This window comes from Rhinopithecus bieti, unplaced genomic scaffold, assembly GCF_001698545.2.
Source record: "Rhinopithecus bieti isolate Rb0 unplaced genomic scaffold, ASM169854v2 scaffold_3316, whole genome shotgun sequence".
NCBI classification, from domain to species: Eukaryota; Metazoa; Chordata; class Mammalia; order Primates; family Cercopithecidae; genus Rhinopithecus; species Rhinopithecus bieti.
Window position 1 is genome coordinate 1,950,370 of NW_016804424.1, and position 16,805 is coordinate 1,967,174.

Below are 16,805 nucleotides of genomic sequence, written 5' to 3' on the forward strand. Positions count from 1 at the left end.
GGCCACCAACTGCCTTGGATTGTTAATTAAAACTCTTCATTACTCAAATGTGTTGTTCATATTTCATGTTCCTATGCTCTTAAAAATACTTATTTTTTATATTTTTCCATGTTGGTTAAACAACAAAAAAAAATATTGAAAGGCCCATGGCACAAAATATCATATGACTTAAAAGGTACTCAGTGATTTATGACACTGTTACCACACATCATTGAGTAAATGAGGCTTGAAACTGACTAATGTTTCTCTTCAGTTTGTTTGTTGGAAACATTTATAACTTCCTCCAGGGATTTTTCATTGCTATATTGTAAAGTAGTGAAGAAAAAATATATTGAACCTGTTACTTCATTTTAATTATATTTGAGAAATACTTTTGACTTAATATTACTGAGAATACTTTTGATTTAGTGAACTTCGTTTGCATATTTTGGACAACATAGGTATTGACAAAGGCAAACAACATCAATAATAACATTCATTTTAAACCATCAACATTTCTTCAAATGACTTGTTTATTGTTCACTATTTTGCTATTCCTGTGTCAAATCATAAAAAATAAGTTAGATTCTCCAAATTTTTTCTTAGAAACAGTTCAAGCCTACTGAAATAAAGACACATAGATGACATTGTAGTTTTAGCTGTTCCACAAAATGGCAAATAGGATGGACATTAACTTGTAAAAGTTGTATTATTTCTAAAGCAAAAAGCATATATGAAATAACTGATATTTTTGCTATGATATTGAGATAGCTTAATGCACATTCTCAACTTCTGTTTTGTTTTGTTTAAGTACTATGCTAAAGAGCAGGATTTCATATTATCATTTCCAAAATTGATCCTAAACTGTGGTCATGCCTCAATCTTAATGTTCAGTGTCATGGGAATTCATTTACATTAATTTCTGAGGTAAATAACTTATTCTTTGCAAAACTTACAAAGGACAAAAATTCCATTTCAAGGATTAAGGATAAGAAGAAGTAAGGAAGATCAATTCTAAATGTAGCACCAATGCTTATCTCTCAGCTTCAGTCTTTTAAGAGTCTGAAATAAAATACAAATAATAATGCACAAAATTTACTTAAAATTGAGCAAGTCATTGAGAATTCAAAACATTATTATTCTGGAGGATATGTAGCAGAACAGTGGTTATGACTGAAAACTCCCGACAGATTTTGATTTGAATCAACCTCTGTTACTTTAGATATGTGATCATGAGTCAGTTACTGTTTCTGAGGCTGAGTTCAGTATCTAAATTACACTAATTTAGATTTGTATAATTAGGATTATAATAATAGTATCCATGTTTTTGTTTACTCTCAAGGAAAATTAAAATACCATATATAAACCAATAACACAGTGACAGGCACAATTAAGTTATTAGCAAACTGTTTTTCTAAATATATAATATAGTATATTGTTTAAGAGCTTGAGCTCTGCTTTCTGGTAAATTTTATTTTTTATCTACACTGTGTTACTGGCCAAAAGACGTTGGGAAAGTTCTTCAAAATTTTATTTAACTTTCCTCATAATGGAAAAACAGATAAGTAACAGTACCTACATTAAAGATATGTTTGGATGCAATAATATAAGTAATGCACTCCTATTCCTGATACACATTAAGTTCTTCACAAAATATTACTTAAATTATTCCTGCTGCTGCTGTAAGCTATTGAAATGTATGTTTCTTATTTGAAGACACGTTAAAGTATGTTAGAGCACAAAGTATGTTTAACAGGTTTAGCTAAAAGTCGGACTTGCCTACATCTGGAATACTGGAAAAGCAAAAGAGGATATTTTATGTTGGCTTATTCCTGTGCCTTCAGTGGGCCTTGGTGACACTGGTGGTTTCAGCACCAGAACAACACAGAGATGTCAAAACACCATGTCACCCCCGCAAAAAAATAAATAAAATAAAAAATGCTAGAAATCATGCAGCCATCAAGGAAAACCGCTCAATGGTGCATGTTAATACCCTTTAAGAAATCTGCCAACTATCTAGGGAAAAATGGTTGGAAGTCATGCAATATTCACAAGAGGCAAAATCAAAGAAACACTGTTTTGTGTTTATTTTAACCCTAGAATAGCCTAGTACACATGAATTAAATTGTTTTTCACAATTATTATTTCTTCCACTCTCCTTTCCTTCCATAAATCTTATAGTCATTTTATATTTGTTTCTAAAACTAGTCCTCATTTCCTCCTCACGATCATTCACATGAGATGTTCTATGTGGAAAGAGTTGAATGCATTCCAGACCAAAATACTTCATCACCTTTAAGAATGCCAGCAGTGGTATCAACATTTCTGGTTTGCTGCCATGAGGCACAGATGTCTATACGAGCACTAGAAACTCACGGTGATGAAATGCCACAGTCAGCTTTCCTCCTAAATAAACAATTCAAAGTGGGTGAACAAATAGCATGCTCTTTTAAAAAAAAAATAGATTGTCTCTTTTATTCCATCATTGTTTGCCTGAGAAAAGCATGAAAATTATGACATGAAAAACCGCTCACAATCTGACTCAAAATGATTCAATTCCAGAATCAATACATAAAAAATAATGGATTAAATGCATAATCCAGCTTAAATCAAAGAAAGAGAATTATCAAGTGCTAGAAATAAAAGGAAATGCAAAATTAAAAGAATAAACAAAGGATGACTTTGAGGGATCCCAGTGATGCCTGAATTGCACATCAACTTTAATGGTTAGTCTGAAGATTTAACATTTGCTTCTGGAATGGGCTCAGACTATGGACTCTAGACATAAGCCTTGGGCAGCAATGAGAAGAGTTTTCATCTACCTGGATTGGTGAGAAAAAATACAAAAAAATGAAGCCCACTTTTACTCGTGTGTAGGATATACATTACTCTGGAAGGACAATGCAGAAATCCAAAGGCAAATTAAAATGTAGTTTGGAAACAGTGAATGACATAGGACCCCAGGTAGGGCGCCCACAAAACATACCTCATACGAACAATTTCACAACAAAGGGTTTGATGGAAAACAATGCCACTGCAAATGAACTTATATGACATTTCACAAACCACAGTAGAAACGACTTTCAGAAAAGTATGCTTAAAATTACCTAGGCGTAAAAGAAAGAAATGAAAAGCATAAGATTAGCTGCACATAGAAAAAATAAGACAATTGAATAAAGAATAAGAAAAGAAACTCTAGAAATGAAAAATACAATTAAATTTAGAATAATGGAATTACATTTAAAAAATAAAAAAGAACACAGTTGAAGGGTTTATTTAATACGATAAAGCAGTTGAGAAGAATATTGAGTAATTTAAACGTAGACGTGAGAAAATCATCTGGAATGCAATGAAGAGAAATAAAGAGATCCAAAATATAAAAGATAAAATGAACGTGGTATATATATTGGGAAGGGCTTCCGTGTCAATAGGCATTTCAGAAGGTAAAAGTGAAGAAAATGGTAAAGAAGTGGAGTTTAAAGAGGTAATAATAGAGGACTATTTCCTTTTCAAGAGTTAAAAAGTTCATGAGTTCTCACTCATGGACATAGAGAGTAGAAGAATGGTTTCCAGAAGCTGGAAAGCGAAGTCGTTGGGGAGGGATGAGAGGAAGGTGGGGACGGTTAATGGATATTTAAAAAAAAAAAAAAAAAAATAGAAAGAATGGATATGACCTACTATCTAATAGCACAATTATAGGGGCTAACAATTGGGTTGACTATAATTTCAATAACAACTGTATTTTTTTTTAAAATAAAGGAAGGTTAAATTGGGATTGGTTTTAAACTCAATAAATGCTTAAGGAGATAAATATCCTATTTTCCATGATGTGCTTATTTCACATTGCATGCATTATCAAAACATCTCATGTACCCCATAAATATATACACCTATTATGTACCCACAAAAAATTTCTAAATAATTTTTTTAAAAATTTAAAAAAGAAATCTGGGAGTTATCAGATTGAAAATTCTACCAAATTCTGGCCATAACTGAAAATGTCAAAATATTCTCCTTCTTAAAATATAAAGGTGAAATTGCAAGACCTCAAAACTTTAAAATCCACCAAAAGATAAAAGGATTTCTTATAGAAAACAATAATTAGAATTATAGCATAGATCTCATTTGGAAAATAAAAATCAGAATGGTAGATAACTTTAGTATAGTGAGGTAAAGGAAATGTCAATTTTAAATGAATGATCACAGATCATCCCTTAGAAAATTACTAAAGAATGTACTTTGATAGATAGTTGAATTCAAAAGAAAGTAGTTATGCAAGAAGTAGTAGTAACTACTACTAGTAGTTATTAAAATACAGGTATGTTTAAATAAAAAGTAACTGAAAATTTTGTAATAATGAGCAATGGGGTGCTTAAAAACAAAATGAAACTAAATTTAGATTTCAGGAAAAATGAGATGGGGAGGGAGGGAGATTTAAAGTGAATTAATATTCTAATATTATTCGAAAAGCAGTTAAAACAAAAGATACTTTGTTAAATTAAGCATATATATTAAAATTTAAGAGTAACCACTAAAAGATTAGAAATAAAATGCAAATCTTTAAAATTCAATAGAGCAGAGTGGGTAAAATTAAAACTGGTGAGTCCAAGAACAGCAGCAAAATAATCAGGAGGATCAAATATCTCAGTTATTATCACAAACTAAAATTAATGTAATCATTCTAATATGCATTGGAAATATCTAATAATGTTTAAAATGCACATAATGACTCAATACACTAATTCTCTATATGTATTACAGAAACTTTTGGTTTGAATACTAATAGACATAAAGATATTTATTACTACATTGTTTATTATATTTATTTTTGTTTGTATGTTTATTTTTTTGAGATGAAGTCTTGTTCTGTCTCCTGGGCTAGATAGAGTGTAGTGACATGATCTCTCCTCACTGCAACCTCCACCTCCTGGGTTCAAGAATTCTCCTGCCTCAGCACCACCACTCCCTGCTAATTTTTGTATTTTTAGTAGAGACAGGGTTTCGTCATGTTGGCCAGACTAGTCTCGAACAACTGACCTCAGGTGATCTGCCCGCCCCGGCCTCCCGAACTGCTGGGATTACAGGCATAAGCCACCACACCTAGTCATTGTTTCTTATAGAAAGAAATGGAAACAACACAAATATTTGTCACGACAGAAATGTATAAAGTGTGGTATATTTGTATGTTAAAATATAATATAGCAATTAAAATGAACAAATTTAATCTGTGAATATAAACCTATAGCTATATCTGAAAATATAAGGTTGAGTTAGCCATAAACGTATTGGTTTTCTGTGCTGCCATAAAACTTACCATAAACTTAGGTGGTAAATGAGATAAATGTATTGTGTTATAGTTATTTGGGTCAGGAATTTGACATAGATCTCATCAGGCTAAGATTAACATGGTGTTAAGGTGTCTTCCTTTCTTTAGGTTCTAGAGGAGAATCTCCTTCTTGCTCACTTAGGCACTGAAAAACTTCAGCTCCATATAGTCGTAGGTCTGAGTTGTCTAATTCCTTGCTGCCTATCAGCCTGGGTGCTCTCATGGGTGTTTAGTGGCCCCTGTCTGGTCTTTGCACATAGTGTCCACATTGCAGAACTAGCAAAACACTTTCAAATCCTTCTCATGTTACTACATCAATCTCATTCTTTTGCCTTCTATCACTGCATCTCTCAGATTGCAGCCAGTAATATCCTCTAAATTTAAGGACTCATGTGATTAGATTGTGACCACCAGAATGAGCCTGGATAACCTCCCCATTTTAAAGTCTATAACCTTCATCACCACTGCAAAATCCCTTTTGTGCTATACAGTAACATATCCATAGGTTCCAATAAATATGACACGGACATCTTTGGGGGCCATTATTCTGTTTACCCAAGTTCAACCTCTGGCCCTCAAAGATTCATGTCCATCCCAAATATAATTACCCCATTCCAAGGTTCCACACATCTCAACCCATTATAGCATCAACACAAACTCCAACAATCTCAATGAAATGTCATCACCTAAAAGCCTGCAATCTCATCATCTAAGTTAGGTACAGGTGAGTTGCAATATAATCTATCATTAGGCACAATTTCTTTCCACATGTGGGCCTGTGAAACTGCAGAAACCTATCAAACAAATTTGAAATTGCTTGAGCCGCACAATTTCCATTAAGAATAACTCTCTGCAGCTTATATGTCTGTCTTCTGGTTTTAAGGATCTGCCTTCAGAATCACCCTTTTTTCATGAAAGGTAGCTAGTCTTTGCAACTGAGTAGTTTTATCAACCTGTTCCTTGCTGTAAGAATTTTGGGACTTTAATACCCTTGATTAATTTGATGTTTCTTTGTTTCTTTCAGTCTAAGTTGGCCGTGTTCCTGCCGATATAAAATTTTCAAGAACCTTGTAGCTCTCCCATGTATGTCACAAAGATTCATTCCATTAGATGTGAGACTTATTCATAGATCTGCCCTAGATAATCTCGTATAATAGCATCTGTGAAAAAGTTAATATACTCATTAAGCAATGTTATATTATTGCTGGATAATAGATATGCAGTGAAATAAAAACATTGGAAAGAAGTATACGCATTGAATTTATAACAGAATTATATTTGTGGTAAATGTTTGGATGGGAAATAGAAAAAGGGATGATATTTTTTAAAGGTGTTTACTTTCATCTGAGTCTTTTAAAAAACTTACTATTCAGGGCCGGGTGCAGTGGCTCATGCCTGTAATCCCAGCACTTTGGGAGGCCAAGGTGGGTGAATCACCTGAGGTCAAGAGTTCAAGACAAGCCTGGCCAACATGGTGAAACTCTGTCTGCACTAAAGATACAAAAAATTAGCTGGGCATGGTGGCAGGTGCCTGTAATACCAGCTATTCGGGAGGTTGAGGCAGGAGAATCGCTTGAACCTGCGAGGTGGAGGTTGCAGTGAACCAAGATCATGCCATCGCATGCCAGCCTGAGCTACAAAAGGAAAACTCCAGGTCAAAAAAAAAAAAAATACTATTCATTCTGAGGCAAAAACATTATATATTAGCATTTGTTAATTCTGAATGGGAGATATCCAGGTGCTTGTTACATTGGTCTTTGTTATGTTCTGTAATTCTAAAAAATTATAACAACTAAATCAATGAAAAGACAATACTTCAGGGAGTTGTTTTGACAAATGGATTTTAGGTCAACAGCCCTACAAACATTCTCAGCTGAACATTCAGCAGCTTAACAGTGGGCTTTCTGGAGCAAGCCAAGGCCCATAAAGATGCCATTTTGCAGAAACAGATGGGCAGATAGGTACTGCCCAAACATTTAGCATATGCTTCTCTGTGGAGATCAGAAAATGCTCTTCAGGTATCATTTTTGCATGGCCTTAGTTAAAGAAGTAGACAATGGTTATTAATCTCCCAGAGTGTCATCATTTGTCCTATATGAATTTGTATAATGTAGCTGTTCCAGTACTCTCTTAAACTTTTTAAGAAGCCAGATACACTAACTCTTGAACGTGCTATTAGGTTTAATTATTCATATTCTCTTTGTTAGATAGGTGATATTAATTTTAAATTTTTAATTCATAAATCAATTAAAACAATATCTATTAATGAATGTGCAAATTATATTAACACAATATCTTTATTTCTACTTATGGAAAAAATGGATTTAAAGAAACCCCACATGTTGCTAATATTGTCATCATGATATACTCTCCCTATTACTGGTGATGCTAATGATGGCATTCACTCCATAGTCTCTATGATTTTTGTTTGAGAAAAGAGAAGTACCAAATGTGTACCAACAGCAGTTTTCAGTTAAGGAAACCTTCTTCTCATTAGCCCAAATCTGAGAGGAACTGGAAAGAGGCATTTTCAGGGAACAGGACAGTGTAATTCTCATTTAGTTAAAAAAATAACATAAACCATAATTCTTCATGGTCGTCTATCTTTTCTATTTTGCTGTTCACTCATGAATGTTGACTGTGAAATGCATTGACTCTGCTAATTAAAAGGGAAAATAATTGTAGGCTTACTTAATATAATTTAAGAATATGTCATTCATTTTAATTATACAGAGATCTATTCAATGTATATAGAGATGTGTTCTTTGAAAGGAAAGTTATATAGAATGTGTTTTATTAAACCAGCATCATCCAATTCCTCAAACAAAATGAAATTACTTCATGCTTTTTCAGTTCACAGAAATTCTGAGAAACAGGTCATGAATGGCAATCCAGCACAATCCTATACAAAAATAACATTGTACTGTTTAACAAGCTAATCCCATTAACATTCTGGCTTCTTAAACAGTTCCAACTGTGAAAAACCTAGGCAGAAGCCCACAGAATGAAAAGACAAATGCAGGTGCAATTGCATAGAACCTGCAAGGCAGAACGTGGCAAGTTTACACAAATAATTTATGACTTTGCCTCCCTAGAAAATTCACATTAGAAACCTTTAAAGACAAATGAGTTTCCTGCAATTATTGTTGGCCAACTATTCTACATTTGCAACTTTGTGATATTTTTGTTAAATAAATATTTGAAAACATTTTTTAAAATTTTAGTTGGTTGATTTTTGTTCATACTTTCATTGGTTTACAGTTTTATGGCAATATGCTTAGATATGTAATTTTCTGCTGTTTAAAAATTCTTATTCCGTGATTTTCATCATTTCTAATTCTAGGAGATTAGTAAATCATATTTTCATTAAGAGTTCATTTGTAGTAGCTAGAAATGCTGGAATTTAAGTAGAAAGTTCTTCAGTATTTGAAAACCTCAGTTAAATAATCGAGCAAAGAAACAATATTAATAATATTTATAATATAAACAAACATTTTAATTATGCTACACCCCAACTACTAAAGACATATTACATAAAAAGATGCTATAACCAGTATTAATTCACATTAATTCTCTTCATTGAAAATTCTATAAATAAAACTTATTTTAGTAACACCTGAAAATATAACTAAAATTCTATAAGAGAAAATCATATTACAAGAGTCAATGCGTTTTCCAGATATTCACTGTCACAATATTTAAGATTATATTTGGATTTGATTTTCACTTCAAATTTAAGAACAAATTATAACCAAAGGCCTAAATTCAACTAAGGTTACATATATCAAGCATCAATTATTTCCTTTGATAGATGTTTTCTGATTTCTAGTTGTCTTACTAAACAAATCAGCTTTTTCGCTTACTGAAAACACTACTTACTACTTTGCTGTGAGTGGGACACACTGATTTTGCTTTTAGATTATTCATAGTTTCAATTACTCCCAACATATAATAATCATCATCATAATAAATAGTAATATTACTAATACTATTGCCAATATTTGTCAGCTGTAGTAACAAGCTCCAAATATCAATGACTTAAGACAACAAAGATTTATGTTTCTCACGTTGTATTCATTATGGTTGGCTACTGGTCTTTTTCAATTCTTTTAATTCTGACTCTCCCAGTAAGAAATTCTTATCTAGAATATTCCACCCTCAAGTTTAAGGAAAGGAAGCATTTGCTGGAAAGGGTGATGGCATGAAGATTCCAATATATGACTTTTGGAGAACATATGCATGCAATTTTGTGGGACATATACGATGGGGTAGAATTGTTGAATCATAGGGTAGATATATAGGCTCAGTCTTAATAGATACTGCCCAATAGTTGTATGAGTGGCTGTAATATTTTATACCCTGCTAACTCTCAATGAGTTTCCAAATTCTCACCTGCATGTGACATTTTTCATCTTTCTAAATTGTTTTCATGGAAGTATAATATCACATTCTGATTTTAATTTGCATTTCCCTAAAGATGATTAATGTGAGGTAGCTTTTCAGATATTTATTGGCCTAACCTCTTTTGTGAAGTGTACATTCAAATCTTTTGCACTTAAAAAATTGTGTTGGATGATTTTATCTTACCGATTCATAGTAAGTTTAGTACATTATTTGTCTTTTGTTATACATGTGCATTGATAATGTTTTCTCATATTCAGTGAATTGCCTTTTCATTCTTGCAAGGATGTGCTTTAATAAACAGAGATTTCCAATTTTAAAGCAGTCTCATTTACCAATTTTCAGTCATATTTAGCAATCTCATGTCATGATTAAAAAAATTTGCTTTTCCTATCACAAAGATGTTTGTCAGTGCTTCCTTCTACAACTTTATTTGTTTTACTTTGCATATTTGCATCTGAAATATATCTGGAATTGATTTTTGTGTATGGTATGAGGTAGGGGTAGAAATATTCCATATGGATATCTAATTTATCATGTACAATTCATTGAGAAGATCATTATTTTCCCTACTTCAGTGGAGTAGTCTTTTTCTCATAAATTAGGTGACTACATGTAATCTGTTTTTAGATTCTCCAGTTATTCTAGTGATCTATTTTTCTGTTTTAAAAACAGACTCCACACTGTATTATTAATCATAAATATGTTTGATATGTCTTCTTATATAGCATTTTAAATATTTCATGTATCAATTTCCTATTGCTGCTGTAAAAAAAGTACCACAAATGTAGTATCTTAAAATAACACAAGTTTGAGAGGGACAGAGCAAAAAAATTGCAGCCTTTTTCCCTTATAGAAATACTGATTTAACAACAGCATATGAACCAAAATACCTTGATGAGAATTCCATAACCTAGTTAAGAATTTGCAGTACTGTAGGCAAGAACAAATAGAAAACAACAGAACTAAAATGGGTGGAAAAGCAATTTCACAGTACTCACCTCAGCCCATTCCCCAGGGTGAAATACCACAGTGCTGAGAGAGAATGCCCTAGCAGTAACTACTCACCAGGGCGGGGTGGGGGGGCGGTGGTGGCGGGAGGGTCATCTGTCCAACCTCTTGCCTATTAGAGCACTGCCTTAGGGACTAGTTTTTGTCTCACTTCACTTGAAGCACTAACCAAACTGGAATAGTTCAGATGCCTGGGGGTCACTGAGAACAAAAGAAAGCAACAGCGGCTTACTGTGGTTGGCAGAGCTTTGTGCAACTGAGAGAAGGAACAACATGGGAGGAGTCTACCCAGGGAAAGAGAACGAGGAGTACAGTTTGCATTCAAAGCTTCACTTTTGTCAGGGAATTTTCCTTGGGATGAAAAGGTGGTTCAACATACAAAAATAAATCAATGTGAGAATTGCAGAGAATGACAGATAGAAGGCAAGTCTAACTTGCAGTTCCCATTTGGATGAACAGAGTAGCCTGTGGAGACTCAGATCATGAACTTCTGCTCCAAGAACTCCCACAGGAACACACCAAGAAAGCTGAGAGAATCCACAGACCCTTTGAAGAAAGTGGATTGCTGCTGCAGTCTCCGGGAGACAGCTGAAAAGCTGTGAGTGCTCAAAGTGTGGAAAGAGTGAAAGGAGGATTGTCCACCCGTGAACACACATCGTCACGAGGGAACCTGAAAGTCCAGATCATGAAAGAAGGATTTGATCTTACCTGGAGCTGAGATAAATTTAGAGAGCCAAGTGAAATATAGGCATAGAGAAAGCAGTGGGAGGAGCAGCGTGGGCATTCCTAGTCCCCAGGGAAGCTATTTCTGACTTTGTTTCAAAATGGGTCCTTGGGAAGGGCTGCAAGTGGAATTGGAGAAAGACCACAAGGAGAAGGAAACTTCCAGTTGAACTTTGTAACAATTTCAATGGAATGTGAAATTTCCTGAGTAGAACTCAGGAAAGCGGGCAAACCAGTTTTGCAGACATGAGCATAGAAGTCGTGGGAGATGTGCAACTGGAAAATGCTGATTGTTTTCCCAGTGGGGAGGCTGGTAGCCTAAAGCAAGGTCTCAGCCCTACTCACTGGCTGCCTTGAAATAAACTCTGAGCTGCTGGGGATTGGTGAGGGGGAGGGAGACATGATGAGTGTGAGACCAGTCTTTACAGCTGCATGGGAACTAGATGAGGCCTGGGTTTTTCCCATTTCCCTGGTGACATGCATGATGCAGAGAGGCAGCCATAATCTCCCTAGGAACATAACTCAATTGACCTGAGAGCCACACCCCTCCATCCCCCACAGCAGCCATGGCAAGCCTCACCCAAGAAGAGTCTGAGCTCAGACACACTTAAGCATGCCCCGACCTGATGGTCCTTCTCTACCAGCTCTGGCAGTTGAAGACAAAGGACACAATCTTTTGGAAGCTCTATGGCCCTGCCTGCCACCTGAGAAACCCAAAATATTCCCAGATCTTCCTTCTGACATAGTCTACCCAAATAAGAAGGAACCAGAAAAGCAATTCTGGTAACACAACAAAACAACATTCTTTCATTCTTTAATACCCTAAAACATACTAGCTCATCAGCAATGGATTGAACCAAGAAGAAATCTCTGAATTCCCAGAAAAAGAATTCAGAAGGTCAATTATTAAGCTACTTAAGGAAGCACCAGAGAAAGGTAAATATAAACTTAAAGAAATATTTTAAATGTTACAGGGTATGGATGGAAAATTCTTCAGAGAAATAGATAGCATAAATAAAAAACAAACACAACTTCTGAAAATAAAAGACACACTTAGAGAAACATAAAATACACTAGAAAGTTTCAGCAATAGAATTATATGAATAGAAGAAAGTAATTTAGAGCCTGAAAACAGACCTTTTGAATTAACCCAATCCAACAAAGACAAAGAAAAAAGAACAACAAAAAAAATGAACAAAGCCTCCAAGAAGTCTGGAATTCTGTTAAGTGACCAAACTCTAAGAATCACTGGCATTCTCAAGGAAGAAGAGAAATCCAACACTTTGGAAAATATATTTGAGGGAATAATTGAGGAAAATTTCCCTGGCCTTGCTAAAGATCTGGACATCCAAATGCAAGAAGTTCAAAGAACTCCTGGGAAATTCATTACAAAATATCATTGCCTAAGCACATAGTCATCAGATTATCTAAAGTCAAGAGGAAGGAAAGAATCTTAAAAGCTATGAGACAAAAGCATTGCATCACCTATAAAAAAAATCTCAGATTAGGTTTAGTAGATTTCTTGGCAGAAACCCTACAAACTAGAAGGGATAGAGGTTCTATCTTTAGCCTCATTAAAACAAAACAATTATCAGCCAAGAATTTTGTATTCAGCAGAACTAAGCTTCATAAATGAAGAAAAAATACAGTCTTTTTCAGACAAACAAATGCTGACAGAATTTGCACTACTAAGCCAGCACTAAAAGAACTGCTAAAAGGACCTCTAAATCTTGAAAAAAATCCTCAAAATACACCAAAATAAAAGCTTTTTAAATCACAAATCTCACCGGACCTATAAAACAAATACACAATGGAAAAAAAAAAAACAGGGTATTCAGGCAACAAATAGCACATGAACAGACTAGTACCTCACATCTCAATACTAACATTGAATGTAAATAGCCTAAATTCTCCACTTAAAAAATACAGGACAGCACAATTGATAAGAATTCACTAACCAAGTATCTGCTGTCTTCAAGAGACTCACCTGACACATAAGGACTCACATAAACTTAACGTAAAGGGGTGGAAAAAGATATTCCATGCAAATGAACATCAAAAGCAAACAGGAATATCTCTTCTTATATTACACAAAACAAACTTTAAAGCAGCAACAGTTAAAAAAGGTAAAGACAGACATTATAAAATGATAAAAGGACTTATTCAACAGGAAAATATCACAATCCTAAATATGTATGCACCTAACACTGGTGCTCCCAAATGTATAAAACAATTACTACTAGACCTAAGAAATGAGATAGACAGCAACACAATAATAGTAGGGGATTTCACTACTCTACTGACAGCACTAGACAGGTCATCAAGACAGAAAGTCAACAGAGAAACAATGAACTATACCCTAGAACAAATGGACTTAACACAAATTTACAGAACATTCTACACAACTGCTGAATACACATTCTATTCATTAGCACATGGAACATTCTCCAAGGTAGACTGTATGAAATACCACAGAACAAGTTTTAATAAATTTAAGAAAATAAAAATTATATCAAGTACTCTCTCAGACCACATTGGAATAAAATTGGAAATCATCTCCGTAAGGAAGTCTCAAAACCATGCAAATACATGTAAATAAAATAACCTGCTCCTGAATAATTGTTGGGGCAACAATTAGATCAAGATTGAAATTTAAAAATGCTTTGAACTGAATGATAATACTGACACAACCTATCAAAACCTCTGGGATACAGCAAGGGTGATGCTAATAGGAAAGTCGATAGCATTAAATGCCTATATAAAAAAGCCTGAAAGACAACAAATAGACAAACTAAGGTCATACCTCAAGGAACTAGAAAAACAAAACCCAAACCCAGTAGAAAAAAAGAAATAATAAAGATTAGAGCAGAACTAAATGAAATTGAAACAAACAAACCAACACACAAAACAAAATATAAATGAAACAAAAAGCTGGTTCTTTGAAAAGATAAGTAAAATTGATACACCATTAATGAGATTAACCAAGAAGAAGAAAGATCCAAATAAGCTCAATTATAAATGAAATGGGAGATATCACAACTGATACCACAGAAATACAAAAGATTATTCAAGTTATTTAAGGCCAATATGAACACCTTTACATGCACAAACTAGAAAACCTAGAGGAGATAAATAAATTCCTAGAAACATACAACCTTCCTAAATTAAACCAGAAAGAAATAGAACCTCTGAACAAGGCCTCGTGACATGGCTCACACCTGTAATCCCAGCACTTTGAGAGGCAGAGGCATGAGGATCACTTGAGTTCAGGAGTTTGAGACCAGCCTGTGCAACATGGTGAAACCTCATCTCTATTAAAAATACAAAAATTAGCTGTGCCTAGTGGTGCATGCCTGTAGTCCCAGCTACTCAGGAGGCTGAAGCAGGAGGATCACTTGAACCTGGGGAGCAGAGGTTGCAGTGAGCAGAGATCACACTATTGAACTCCAGCCTGGGCTTCACAGTGAGACTCCAGAAAAAAAAAAAAAAAAAAAAAGGAAAGGAAAGAAAAGAAAAGAAACTCTGAACAGTGCAATAATAAGCAGTGAGATTGAAATGGTGACTAAAACATTGTCAGCCACAAAAAAGCCTAGGACCAGATGGATTCACAGCTGAATTCTTTCAGACATTCAAAGAATTGGTATCTATCCTATTGACACTATTCTAAAAGATAGAGGAAGAGGGAATACTCCCTAAATTATTCTATGAAGTCAGTATCATCCTAATACCAAAACCAGGAAAGTACATAACAAAAAAAGGAATACTGCAGACCAAGATCCCTGATGAACATAGATGCAAAAATCCTCAACAAAATACTAGCTAACTAAATCCAACAGTGTATCAAAAAGATAATCCACCATGATCAAGTGGGTTTCATACCAGGATGCAGGGATGGCTTAATATATGCAAGTCAATAAATGTGATATGCCACATAAATAGAATTAAAAACAAAAATTACATGTTCATCTCAACAGCCTTAAAGTATTTGATAAAATTCAGTATCCCTTTATGATTAAAACTCTCCACAAAATCAGCATAGAAGGGGCATATCTTTATAAAAGCCATCCATGAAAGACCTACATCCAACGTTATACTGAATGGGAAAAAGATTAAAGTATTCTCTATGAGAACTGGACCAAGACAAGGATGCCCACTTTCACCACTTCTATTCAATATACTACTATAAATCCTAGCCAGAGCAATCAGACAAGAGAAAGAATAAATTGCATCTGAATTGGTAAAGAGGAAGTCACACTGTCACTGTTTGCTGATGATATGACTATATATCTAGAAAACCCTAAAGACTCATCAAAAAAACCTTCTAGAACTGATGAATACATTTAGCAAAGTTTCAGGATACAAAATTCAGGTACGCAAATGAGTAGCACTGCTATGCACCAACAGTGACCAAGTTGACAATCAAATCAATAACTCAGACCCTTTAACAATAGCTCCAAAAAAATAAAATAAAATACTTGGGAATATATCTAATCAAGGAGGTGAAAGAACTCTACAAGGAAAACTACAAAACACTGCTGAAAAAAATCATAAAAGACACAAACAAACAGAAACACATCCCATGCTCATGGATGGGTAGAATCAATATTGTGAAAATGAACATACTTCCAAAAGCAATCTACAAATTCAATGCAATTCTCATCAAAATACCACCATCATTTTTCACAGAATTAGAAAAAAAAAAATCCTACAATTCATATGGAACCAAAAGAGAGCCCACATAGCCAAAGCAAGACTAAGCAAAAAGAGCAAATCTGGAAGCATCACATTACCTGACTTCAAACTATACTATAAGGCCATAATCACCCAAATAGCATAGTACTGATATAAAAATAGGCACATAGGTCAATGGAACAGGATACAGAACCCTTAAATAAAGTCTAATATTTACTGCCAACTGATCTTCAACAAAGCAAACAAAAGCATAAAGTAGGGAAAGGAGACCCTATTCAACAAATGGTGCTGGGATAATTGGCAAGCCACAAGATGAAAAATAAAACTGGATCTTCATCTCTCAACTTATATAACAATCAACTCAAGATTGATAAAAGACTTAAGTCTAAGACCTAAAACCATAAAAGTTCTATAATTTCGTATCATAAAAAACTTTTGTAGACATTGGCTTAGGTAAACTTTTCATGACCAAGAACCCAAGAGCAAATGCAACAAAAACAAAGATAAATAGATGGGACCTAGTTAAACCAAAAAGCTTCTGCACAGCAAAAGAAACAATCAGCAGAGTAAACAGACAACCCACAGAATGGGAGAAAATCTTCATGATCTGTACATCCAGCAAAGGACAAATATCCAGAATCTACAACAAACTCAAACAAATCAGCAAGAAAAA